This window comes from Rhinopithecus bieti, unplaced genomic scaffold, assembly GCF_001698545.2.
Source record: "Rhinopithecus bieti isolate Rb0 unplaced genomic scaffold, ASM169854v2 scaffold_17962, whole genome shotgun sequence".
In the NCBI taxonomy this organism is placed as follows: domain Eukaryota; kingdom Metazoa; phylum Chordata; class Mammalia; order Primates; family Cercopithecidae; genus Rhinopithecus; species Rhinopithecus bieti.
Window position 1 is genome coordinate 722,370 of NW_016809457.1, and position 13,888 is coordinate 736,257.

Sequence of the window (13,888 nt, forward strand, 5' to 3'; positions counted from 1 at the left end):
CGTTCAAACAATTCTCCTGCCTCAGCCTCCCAAGTAGCTGGGATTACAGGTGCCCAACACCACAACCAGCTAGTTTTTGTATTTTTAGTAGAGATGGAGTTTCACCATGTTGGCCAGGCTGGTCCTGAACTCCTGACCTCAAGTGATCCACCCACCTCAGTCTCCCAGAGTGCTGGGATTACTCCCAGAGTGCACAGTGGCATGAGCCACCATGCCTGGCGCAACACATTAAGAATTTCAAACTGGGATTAGAGCCATGAGCATTTCCCTAATCTTAGTAAATCTACATAAATAGGACAGTTAAAATTCTGGCTAATTGGAAAACTCAGGAAAGGATTCTAAATTAGTGACTTTTGCAGGATTATTGATAACGATAACATTGCTCAAGAATTTGAGTCAAAAATTTAGTATTCTTATTTTGACCCACAGTTGGATCCTTACTCATTCCCACTACTAGTCAGCTGCCATTTGTCTCTCATTTTAAAATTAGTTGTTTGTTTTTCCTTGATCAATCCAATGTTCATTTTTGGTATGTGAGATCCTTAATACTTACCTCACTAATTCTCAATCTCAGGGCTGTGAGACCCTGGGAGACTATTAGGTCTCATAAGAGAGTAGAAATTCCATATGCCCACCCATGGTATTGTTCTTTAACTAAATAAATAGTATGTCTTCATATATAGGCACTGTTTTTCAAATGTACATAGATGTTGCTTTGGTTGACGATGTATACTAATCCCTCTCTTGACAACAAACTGGTCATGAATTCCTAAGAGTTTTAACTTTAGGAATGTCTCCTATTCTTCTGAACTTAACACGCATAGATTTAGTTTCTGTTTGTGACAAATTGGTTGTATTTGGATTATGCATTAATAAAAAAGAAAAGTTTACAATAGAGGCAGTTAGCTAAATGTCTGCAACTATCTTTCAGTAAGATATTTTTGCTTAATTTTGTTTAGTTTTGTTTTCTTCAGAGACATTAACTTTAGAGACATTAGAGTAATATCTCTAGAATCTTTCCTCAGTTTTCCATTCACACTGGCGCTGCCCTAAACCAGACCCTCATGTCCAAACTATACTTTTCCAGCATTCTTCTAACTGCTTCTCCAGACCTCAATATGGCTCAACTCTGGTGTGTTTCACATTGTCACTTGGTTCATGACTCAGTTCCTTCCTCTCAAAAATGAATTATAAATCTAGTCACTCACAAGATCATTGGGAGGATGTAATGAATGGATTGTGAAAGTGTTTTATATAAAAATCTCTGAAAATATTAATTATTGTTATGAGCAATTCTGATCTTAGCCAGGAGTGATTTATTTATTGAACGAAAATGTATCAATGCTTATTAGATATGTACAAAATGGTATGCAAAGTGCTACTGACAAAAATATCAATGAAACACAGTCCCTAGCCTTGAAGAAGCACAAAATCAATGTACTGGAAATCCTTTATAGCATATGTCCAGCCCAGGCACTGGTTTTCCCTGACCTGAGAACTGTTCCACATTCACAGGGTGGTCCTGTACAGAGATAGGGATTGTGTGACTCTGTTCCCCTAGACAAAGTGGACTGAACTGGGATAGACATCTGAAGCCTGATTGACCCACAAGCTGTGCTTCTTTAGAGAATCTGAACTGAGATTCTGAGACAGCCAATCAGTCACTGTCAGTGGTTAGAACTGCAAATCCTATAAATTTTGAGTTGTCATGTCTTCGGACAGAGAAGCCAAGAGGTTCCTTGGCAGAAAAAGAAGAATCAATCTAACAAGAAAAAAGATACCTGGGTTCCTGGAGATTTTTTATTACTTAGTGTGAAAGGCGGGGCACGGTGGCTCATGCCTGTAATCCCAGCACTTTGGGAGGCTGAGGCAGGCAGATCACAAGGTCAGGAGATCGAGACCATCCTGGCTAACATGGTGAAACCCCATCTCTACTAAAAATACAAAAAAATTAGCCAGGCGTGGTGGTGGGTACCTGTAGTCCCAGTTACTCAGGAGGCTGAGGCAGGAGAATGGCATGAACCTGGGAGGCGGAGCTTGCAGTGAGCCGAGATCGCGCCACTGCACTCCAGCCTGGGTGACAAAGCAAGACTCCATCTCAAAAAAAAAAAAATGCATATAATTAATACCAATCCAACACTACTATAATAAAGGCATATAGAACAAGCTTTGGAAGCCCAGAGATGGCTGTCAATAACTGACTTTAGGATTGTTTTACAGAGGAGATGAGATTTGAGTTGCTATCTATTGCCATATCTTCTAGATTATCTGATCTGCCCACCAAAAGAGCCTTTCTCCAGCTCCCATGCTTCACTCATGCCCCACTGTATTAGTCTGTTTTCATACTGCTATAAAGAACTGCCCAAGACTGGGTAATTTATAAAGGAAAGAGGTTTAATTAACTCACAGTGCAGCACGGCTAGGGAAGCCTCAGGAAACTTACAATCATAGCAGAAGATGAAGGTAAAGCAAATCACCTTCTTCACAAGGCAGCAAGAGGGAGAAGTGCCAAGCAAAGGGAAAAGAACCCTTTTTTAAACCATCTGATCTCATGAAAACTCACTCATTATCACGAGAACAGCATAGGGGAAGCTGCCCCCATGATTCAGTTACCTGCACCTGGTCTCTCCCTTGACACATGAAGATTATGAGGATTACAATTCCAGATGAGATTTGGGTGGGGACACAAAGCTCGACCATATCACCCACCCTCATGAAATGGATTAGTTCCAAGCCTTGGCTCTAGCATGCATTGTCACAACTTTTTTAATTGGACCATATCAACTTGAACTCCAATATGCAACACTGTCAAAAGACTTCTGACAAGCAAGAGGACTAGGTCACCAGTTCTGTTTTAATTACTTGCCCAAGATCATACAATCTTTAAGAGGTTTTGAACATAAGCATTCTGATTCCAAATATACTTTCCTACCATTCTGGGGTAGTGCAGAGCTCCTGTGAGGAGGTCAAGTGGCTATGGAGACACAGATTGAAGAATCTTGCAGAGCCCCATTGTCTACAGACTCAAGTCCAAATGCTTTGGCATGGTATTTAAAATCCTCCACAATCTGGTTTCGATCGGTCATTCCCATCTATCCCCACACACGTCCACCACATCAGACTTTGGACAGCTTCTAAACTTGCTACCCATTTTCATGCCTGCCTACATATTACTCTCTGAGAGCATGGCCTTTAACCCATTTCATGTATCTGCCAAGCCTTCTCCATCTACACACAGGCCTATTTCATTAGTCCCTACTCTGCCGACTTTGCACCTTAGTCATTCTTCTAAAATAGTAGTTAACCACAAGTTCTCATTCCTCATTAGATTGGGAACCTGTGCCAAATAAGCATCTCTCCAGAATCACAGTCAAACACATCTACCCAGGAAACAGGTAAAAGCAGAGACAGCCTTATAGAGAAAGAAAGTGGGCATGATCTGAGGTGTTCCTAAAGACCATGCCAGCAGCAAAATATTCTTCCCATTCGAGTAGCATGGTGCCTGAAATCACACTATTAGGGATTTATTTATTTGGGTCTAGCATTACTTGGTCTTCAATTAATAAGAAAATGTTTAAATAACCTAAGTGTAAATTAATTTAGAATACTATTTCCTCTGTGACAAAAGGAGCTAAGCCATAGATGGAGCAGGTGCATAAGAAATGAGGTATAGAAAAGAGAGGAAAAGTCAAAGAAAGGGGACATTCAGATAGCAAAATAAAAATATACACTTGGCAGGGCTTAAGAGTCATGCATTTAATTAATTAGAAAAGCAGCAACAGACATCACTATGACTGCTATCATCAGGATTTTGTTTCCTTCTCTCAAAGAATTTACTGCAATTGAAGGTTGAAATGTCATTTCAATTGATTTTTAATACATGACAACTTACATTTCCTTTTGCCATCTTGCTGTTGCAATTGAGAAGGCACTGGCAATAGCATTAATAGATGAGAAAGTCCAATATACCCCTTTTGTAAAAATAATTTGATAATGTGGTGGAAGTCAATTCAGGTTTTGGTCAGTTAGCACAAGAGACGCTAAATACCCATCACTTAGTTCCTCACGCTTACAAAGCGCCTAAGGTTCTTTTTTACAGCAGCAACATGAAATGTGATAAAGTCTATGAGACCAAGGAGAGAAAGAAGCTCAACTCCAGTTTTGCTTTGCCATTAACCTGGGATAAAACATCAATCACAATGTTTAATCTGTAGGTAGGTTTTTTCATCTGCAAAATTGGGGTAATACTCCTGTTCCCCTTCAAATATCAGAAAGTGAGACATAGCTAGTTTAGTGTTTTAACACATAGAAACTGACCAATTTTATGATAAACAAGGTGAGTAAGATACATTCTTGGTCACAGAATGGCCTCATGACAAAAACTGTTTTATAAACAAATATGCATAATCTTTAATTTTCTAAAAGAAGGCATATCAAAAACAGTTTTAAAAGCAAATACTGGCAAACCTCCAGCGTGCTTGGGTCTGTGGTGACCTGTGCATTCCTACACTGCTCACCAGAACAGTATTGAAATAGTTGAGGGTTTGTCCTGCTCCATCCAGAATAAGGTTATAGAAATTTCAGACAATTGCTTGAAAAAAATGGAAAAAAAAAAAAGAAAAGAAAAGAAAAGAAAACACACTTCATGACTTCACATATAAAATAAAGATTTGTTTTCATTTTATCTTTTCTTCTGGAATCAATGCTGGTTTTCTGTTTGGGTTTGATTTGTTTTCTTTAGTCTTTTCTTTTTTAGAGACAGCATCTGTTGCCCAGGCTGGAGTGCATTGGTGCCATCATGGCTCATGGTAACGTCGAATTCCTGGGCTCAAGCAATCCTCCTACCTCAGCCTCCCAAGTAGCTGGGACTACAGGCATGCAGTACCATGCCCAGCTAATGTTTTTTGTGTTTTCAATGGGTACAGGGTCTTGCTTGTTGCCCAAGCTGGCCTTGAACTCCTAGTCTCAAGGGATCTTACCATCTCAGCCTCAGTTTCCAGTTTTAACAGTTTCAATTAACAATATACCAGTAGTAAATTTGTTTCTAGGACTATAAAGATCTGGCCTCATTACAGCAACAATAATAATAACATCAGGAAACAAAACATGTACTTTTCTCAGATTATTCCATTTAATTCACACAGTTAGTTTTACAGGTAAGGAAATGGGGAGTTAAAGAGTTTAAATAACTTGGTCACAGTCACACAGTCAGTGGAATCACAAAACTCAAAGCTACACTAGAGCCTCACTATGTCCAGCTTGGCCACAGTGTTTCTGTCATTGGTGGGCTTTCCTTCTGACCTAGGCTGTTAGAGAACATACATCTCAGCTAGACTCGTCATAGCAACTAAGATGTAGGCACCAGAGTACATAATACCAGACCAACCTGCCTTCCACTCCATGTTTTGTGGTGTTCAATTCCTAAGCTGACTGTGGGTCACATTATGAGCATTTTCCTCCAGAAACTACAGTTCTTCATTTTCAGGCACTATTCTTTTGGTATTTATTTCCAGGCTTTGCATTGTAAAAGAATACCCCACTGCTGGCTGTGTGCAAAGGGCACTGTAAAATACATGATTACAAGTCTGAATATCAAACAAACTCCATGTGAAATACACTTTAAAGGAAAAATATGCACATATTAACCACCTATACAGAATTACAACCTTCTTCTCCTTTACAATGTTGGCTATTATACTTGACCAGCTATATTGCAACAGTATTTGAATACTGTAACATTCCAAGAACAATTCTTTTTCCCTATTAGGTCCCTCTAATTTTTTGTTTCTGCCAGCACATTCCATGTCAGTTAACAACTATACTCTCTACATAATTCTAAAATATTGAACTGTATGCTAAATAAGTAAAATATTTTAAGATAATGTCTTGAGGGAATAGTATTTCATATTATAACTCAATATGCCCTAAGGTAATTATTCAGATATCAATATGCAAAATAGCAGTATGCTGTAGCGCCCTATATTTCTTTTTATTTTGCTTCTTTGTAGCAAGCAATAAATTTAAAGATACAAAAAAAATTAAAGGAAAAGTTTGCAGTCGATTTTATTAACAAGATTGTTTGCCTAGGGAGAGAGAAATTTCACTTGGTCCTTTCCTAATTATTCATGTAAATTAAATTCTACAAGTGAAGAAAATTCATAAAAGTCATACTTACTCATCTGAGAGGGAGATATGGCATATGAATGGGGCCTATAACCTCGGAAGGTGAAATGTAGAAAATATCACAAGCAACTCCCACATTAAGTTAAGTGAACCAAAAAGAGGGAGATTCTTGGTGTGAAGGAGACTTCAAGGATATCCTCCCTAATCGCCTCTTAATAGTCTCAAATCTCTGACACAGGAAACAAATCAAGAATTCAGAGAACATGGAATTATAAGTCACTTATATTTGATATCAAATGTAAGCACTACTAGACACATTTTAAATTGTTTAAAACTTTTAAATATAATGTTTGAAAAGAAAGCAAAATTGTAATTTAAATTTTAAGACATCTATATGTTTCACATACTACAAAACTACGCATTTTGTGTGTTTTCTGAAATTCACACTGTTCTTTCCTCCTAAACCTATGTTAGGATGAAATTAAACAATAAACTACTACAGACTTGTATGCTAACACTCAATATTCAAAATGAACTCAAATCATTCAACAAATATTTATTTAATGCCTTTTATGTGCAAGGCATTGTAGTAGAGAACACAATAGCATTTCTCATTTAGATATAAACAGTTTAATCAATCTTTTCACAAAGGACCTAATCATTAAATAGAAAGTATGCCCACCATTCATGAGAATTTCAGTTTACATCTTTTCAGGATACAGGTAAAAACTGTGGGCTAGGTGCAGTGGCTCACACCTGTAATCCCAACACTTTGGGAGGCCGAGGTGGGCAGATCACGAGGTCAGGAGATTGAGACCATCCTGGCCAACATGGTGAAACCCTGTCTCTACTAAAAATACAAAAATTAGCCCAGGTGTGGTGGCACGCACCTGTAGTCCCAGCTACTCAGGAGGATGAGGCAGGAGAATCACTTGAACCCAGGAGGCAGAGGTTGCAGTGAGCCAAGATCATGCCACTGCACTCCAGCCTGGGCAACAGAGCAAGAATCTGTCTCGGAAACAAACAAACAAAAAAGTGCAGGAAGAATAAAGTAGAACTGGTGAGTAGTTGAATATAGAGAATAAAGATAGAGAAAACAAAGATAAAGTCAAGGAAAAAACTGAGACAGGGACAGAAATTAGGAGACAGCAATGAGACCAAGATGACAATTTAAGCATCATATATGTTGAGCCTGAAGTAATAGCCAGCTATCCCAGCTAAAAGACCACCATTGACTCTGACTAGAAGGACAGGACTGGTAGCTTGAAGAACAGATCATCCAAGAAGATATACCAATGTCCAATATGCACATGAAAAGATGCTCTTCAGTAATCAATTGAGAAATGCAAATTAAAACCACAATGAGATACCACCTCATACTCATTATGATGGCAATTAGAAATATATATACATACACATACATACGTATGTATATATAAAATTAAAAGGAAAACAGAAAACAACAAGTGTAATGACAAGGATGTGGAGAAATTGGAACCTCGTGCAACGCTAGTGGAAATGTAAAATGGTATATCTGCTGTGGAAAACAGTTTGGTGGTGGTTCCTCAAAAAATTAAACATACAATTATCATATAATCCAGCAATTCCACTACAAGGCAAATCCCCAAAAGAATTGAAAAAACAGGGACTTGAAAGATATGTGTATGCCAATGTTCATAGCAGCATTATTCACGATAGCAAAAAGGTAGAAAGTACCACTGACAGGTAAATGGATAAATAAAAGGTGATGTATACATACAATGCAATATTAACCACAAAAATGGAGTGGAATTCTGATACATGTTACAACATGAATGAACTCTCCAGGCATTGTGCTTAGTGAAGTAAACAAGATACAAAATGACAAATATTGTATAATTCCACTGATATGAGGTATTTAAAATAGGCAAATTCATAGAGACAGAAAGAATAGAGGTTGACAGTTGTGGGGAGAGTGGAATGGGAATGATTGTTTAATGAGGACAGAGATTTTTTTTCTTTTTGCTATGATAAAAAAGTTCTGGAAATGGATAGTGGTGATGGTTGCATAACACTGTGAATGGGCTTAATACCAAGAGAGTTGGGGGCTGCACGATGGAGGAAGAACAGATCAGCAAAGTTGTGAGAGAAGAAACTAGACTACAGGGATCATGAAGTGGATATGTAAGAATGAACTGGGGTTCACACATGGTACTCACTTGAGAAACTGGTATACTCATTGAACCTAACAGGAAAACTACAAATATTGCCCTCAAACACAGCAAACTATATATAATAAATCTTGTGAATAGAAAATGAGCATGTCAGCTAAATCCCTTGCCTGGACTTAGAGATACAGAGTTAATATTTGTGGTCTCTGCACTTAAGGGTTTACTGTCTGTTGGAGAATACTGATCCCAGAGCCAATTTTATGTTTTCATTAATATCAGCATTTATTGAGCACCTACTATACATCAAGCCCAGAGCTAGTCATTAGAGGTGATAGAGATTACGTATAAGGCAGGTAACTATCAACAAGGCAAGACTTCAGGAGAACAGTAAGACTCCTTCCTCCTTGCCCAAATGATATGGTCTGAATGTGTCCCCCCAAAAACTTATATGTTGAAACTTAATTGCCAATGTGATAGTATTATCAAGAGGTGGGGCCTTTAGGAGGTGATTAAGTCATGAGAGCAAAGCCCTTATGAACAGTATCTGTGACCTCATAAAAGGGATGTTATGGAGCCATTTGCCCCTTCTGCTAGTAAGGATGCAACAAAGCACCATCTACAAAGCAGAGAGCAGACCCTTAGCAGACACTAAACCTGCCAGCATCTTGATCTTGGACTTCCCAGCCTCTAGAACTATGAGCAATAAATTTCTGTTGCTTATAAATTACCCAGCTTAAGTTATTTCGTTACAGCAGCCAAAATGGACTAAGACACCAAGCCTCCTCAAAAGATAATTAAAGCCCCCAAATTATTAAGACTTTTAGACCACAATCATAATAAAAACTCAAAATTCGGCTGGGCATGGTAGCTCATACCTGTAATCCCACAACTTTGGGAGGCCAAGGCGGTACTTCACTTGAACCTAGGAGTTGAAGACCAGCCTGGGGAACATGGAAAAATCCCATCTCTACAAAATATACAAAAATTAGCCAGGTGTGGTAGCATGCACCTGTAGTCCCAGCTACTTGGGAGGCTGAGGTGGAAGGGTTGTTTGAGCCTGGAAGGTCAAGGTTGCAGTGAGACACGATTGTGCCTCTGTACTCTAGCCTGGGTGTCAGAGTGATACTTTATCTCAACAAAATAGCAATAATAAACAATTTTTAAATTTTCTCCTGAGTTACAAATGTCAGATATCAGGCTTCCTGAAAAACAAAAAAATTCAGAAGATTCTACTTTTCACTTTTACCTGAGGCTGGCAAAATGATTCAGCAATGTTTAAACAGTCTAAAAATTAAATGGCCGTGAAAGAAACTAAATTAACTATGCTAAATACTTTCTACATAATACCTCCTTTGATCCCTACAACAATCCTATGAGGTAGATATCTCAAATTTTCAAAATATCAAATTCAACACAATAATAAATAGCAGGCAGCTACTAAAACATCTATTTTTCTTTGAAGAGTATGCAGCAGTTTCATGGATCAGAAGGAAACCATAATCTCAGCTCTCGTGTTTTGGTGTGCCACTAATTTCTTTCATACTCTACAACCTACTTGTTTTCAAAATTCAAACTACTGATATTTTTATAAAACCTTTCGTTTTAGGTAAAATGTAAGAGAATTATACTTGTTCTTTTTTCGTTTCTTTTTTTCTTTTGCATCCTATGTTTGCATTATTTCTTGAAAGTTTAGTGATAGACATTGCCTCTTAAAATTTATTTATTCATTCAGTAAATTGTTTCTAAATAATTATTATTTATTTTTTCAAGAAACTTTCATTTCTTGAGCATCTACTATGTACCAAGCACTGAATTTGATGCTTGGTAAGAGGAAATTAAGGAAGAGAAGAAAAGGCAATAGAGACAAAAAGAAAAGGCCCAGTCTTTCTTCCCTTAAGGAGCTACCAGTTTAGTAAGAAAAATAGGTATGTATAACTAGTTATAATACAATGTGACATGAGCTAGAGTACAGAAATGTAAGTGATTATGGGAGCCCAGGGATAAAGTAATTAATGATCTCTATGAGAAAGGCATACTACTAGATATTGGGAGCTTCAAAGATGTAAAAGAATATGTCCCTGCTTTCCAAAAGCTTATAACTCTGTAATAAAATTAAATACATACACAAATAACTGTACTTCAAGTTGGTAGTTCTAAGAACCTTTAGAGTGATTAAAAAATAGAAGGTCCTAGGATTGCCCTCACATCTGGTGAGGAGGAATAATAATACTGCCCTTTATGGAATACAAGCATCAGGCATCTTGCTGAAATCTTCATACACATAATTTTCAAGTTGTGGGAGTTGACAATTGTAGCAGATAGCTTCTAATATGGCTGCTTAATTATCCCCACCTTCTGAAACTCATATTCTGGTGTGATTCTCCTCTGCCTGAGTGCAGGCAGTATCTGAGACTTTCTTCTAGTCATTAGAATATGGCAGAAGTGGAACGTCATTTCCCTAATCATAACATGTAAGATTGTAATATCAGTCTTGCTAGGAGAGACTTTGCACCTTGCTGACTTTGAAGAAACAAGAGGCCACATGGTAAAGGAGCTGAGGGTAGCCTTCAGCCTCCACCAAGCAAGAAACTGATGGTCCTCAGGCCAAAAGGAACTGAATTCTGCCAACAATCATGTGAGCTTGGAGACAGATCCTCCCCCTGTCAAGCCTTGAGTGAGACCACAGCCCTAGCTGGCCCTTTGATTGTGGCTTTCAGAAGAGTTCCCAAAGCACAAAACTTAGCAACGCTATGTCTGGACTCCTGACCCAGAGAAGCTGTGACCTAATGGACATTTGTCGTTTTAAGCCATGAAGTTTGTGGTAATATTTCTATATAGCAATAGACATTAATACAGTACTGTTATGCCCTTTTTCTTCTTTTTTTTTTTTTTTTTTTTTTTTTTTTTTTTGGGTTTTGCCCTTTTCAAATGGAGGAACAAGTTTTGAGAGGTTAAGATCACAAAGAACCAGAAATCAAGCCCAAATCCATGCTGAGACAAACTCTATGATATTGCCTTACAGAAAATGTTATGAAAAGGCAGATATGTGCCCTAAGTCATAAAGCAGGTAAAGATGGGGGAGGCCATTTCTGGTTGATGGAATGTTTTAAGCGAAGGTCAGAGACAAGGGCATGTGTGCCATGTTTCACAATGAATGTTCCCTTTTACCAGAACAAAATACATCTATGTAACCATGGTTTCCCAGATTTCCCCAGTCTGTGGACAAAAAGGTGTTACTTTATCAGTAATAATACAAATATCACTGACTCTTGTCTACATGTGCTGGACACTAAGCCTCCAGTTCACAGCCAAGTGTTTCTAGAACAACCAAGGGAATGTCCTCTTATGTTTTATATGTGCTTGTCTCTGAGAGTCACAGTGTCTTTCTAGCCACTGTTGGTACTCCACAGCAAGTGCTAAACAAAAGAAAAGAATGAATATAAAAAACATTTCAAAGGAAGTGTAATTATGAATACAAACAGATTGAATATACAAAAACATGAAAAAAGGAAAAAGATCATTCAGATTTCAAGACTGGTGATGAAGAAGACAGTCAAGAGGAGAAGCTGGATGGAAAGGAAAAGTTCCAGCAGGATTGAGGTTCCAGCAGGAAATTCACATAGAACCATAAGCCAGTAATTGGAATCTAGAGCAAAGAAGTGAGAACTACTCCAAAAGGTTGATAGTTTTCTCAGTGTATGGGATCAACAAGGAAATGAGTTTAAAGAAGAGAAAACTAAAAACTATAAATAATATGAGTCTACATATGCATGTGTACATATGCATACACACACAAACACACACACACACACACACAAACATATAACCATAGGAAGATGAAAGAGAAAAAGATTTAGATTCCTGATAGCTGTAATAAACAGGAACATTCTGGTTAACTCTTCGACATCCCTTCCATCCCAGATGATTAATCGAGGCCACATGGACTAATGAATTCCCCTGGAAACTAATATACATTTTCTATATTGACTCAATCATGTTGAAGGGAAGAATTTATATTTCTAAGTTGGGAGAGGTTTTCTAGATAAGCCCAAAGCTACATGCAGCAACAATTATCATTAGAAGCCACCTTGCAACCATGAGGGCAGCAGGTACAAGCAAAAAGCCAACTCAAGTGGGAAGGAGAAAATACGAGTTTATGAGAAAGCAAAGTTACAGCTCTAACATGCTCTGTCTAGATTCTAGCCTCCTCTGGGCTTTTTCTTATATAAAATGATATGTTTTCTTATCATTTAAAACCATTTTCTGAAGACAAAATCTTTCTGACCAATAAAATTGTGCAATTAAAAGAATTCAAATATTGTAGACAAGGCCAACTATAAGAAATTGGCTTTCGCCAGCTGAGTAGACTGTATCCTGATTCATCATTATTTACCCCTGCTCCCCTTGAAAGAAGATTACATTTTCCTATGCCTTGGCATGTGACTGCCCATGCCTCCTGCAACAGAAATACACATCCTACCTTGGATGTGAGTGGACAATGAAATGTCAGTGGATGGGCATATGTTACAAATGAGTAGGTACCTTAAGAGGCATCACAAGTTTTCCATGATTTTCCTTATCCTTTCCATCTGCCACATCCCAAATTGGGACTGTCTATCACCTAAGTTCTGAGAAGACAAATAGTGAGAGCCCAACAGAGCTGAGGAGACAGCCATAGAAGTAGCACCCCATCCACAAGTGACAATACATTACATGTGTAAAAAATAAATATTTGTTTTTTTATGTGACTGATACTTTTAGGTGGTTTGTCACTGCAGCAAAGCTGCCTAATGCACCAATAACAGACCCATAAGGCAGTCTTTCTATATTGGCTATGCCAAAAGGCAGATCCAAAGGGATTAAGAAATGATGGAGTGGAGAGGAGGGGGGATAGTTCCTCTTCCTCTTAGAATGTAGAAAGCCCCACAGCATGTCATTCACCCTAACAAAGAGAAAATCTTGACTAACATACAAAAGTCATAACTTTCCTTGGGCCCATCAGAGAATCACAGGGCAATATTGTAAACTAAATTCCAAAGGTTTACAGCCTCCTCCAATAAGAGACATGACCCACAAAATTTGGCAGAGCAGGAGAGGAAGCGAGCAATAAGTGGGTGGTAGTAATGAGCTCCCCCAATTAACAATGGTAAGAGGAAAGCCAAGGCTCAGATGAGGAAAGCAATTGAAGCAAACACCTCACTGCTTTACCACGTTCAGTTTCCTGATACAGAGTAATTGTACTCAAGCATATTGAGAAAACTTGCAAATGGGATTTCCCAGCCACTGACAGGAATCTTTGCAAACAGGTATCTCTTAAAAGAAGACATACTAATGGTCAACAAGTATATGAAAAAATGCTTAACATCACTAATTATCAGAGAAATGCAAATTAAAACCACATGAAGATATCATCTTATACCAGAGTAGCTATTATTAAAAAGACAAAAAACAACACATATTGGCATGGATGTGGGGAAAGGGAATTGCTTATCCACTGTTGGTGGGAATGTAAATTAGTAAGCCATCTATAGAAAACAGTATGGCAGTTTCTCAAAGAAATAAAAATAGAACTACCATTCAAGCTAGCAATCCCACTAGTGGACATCTACCCAAAG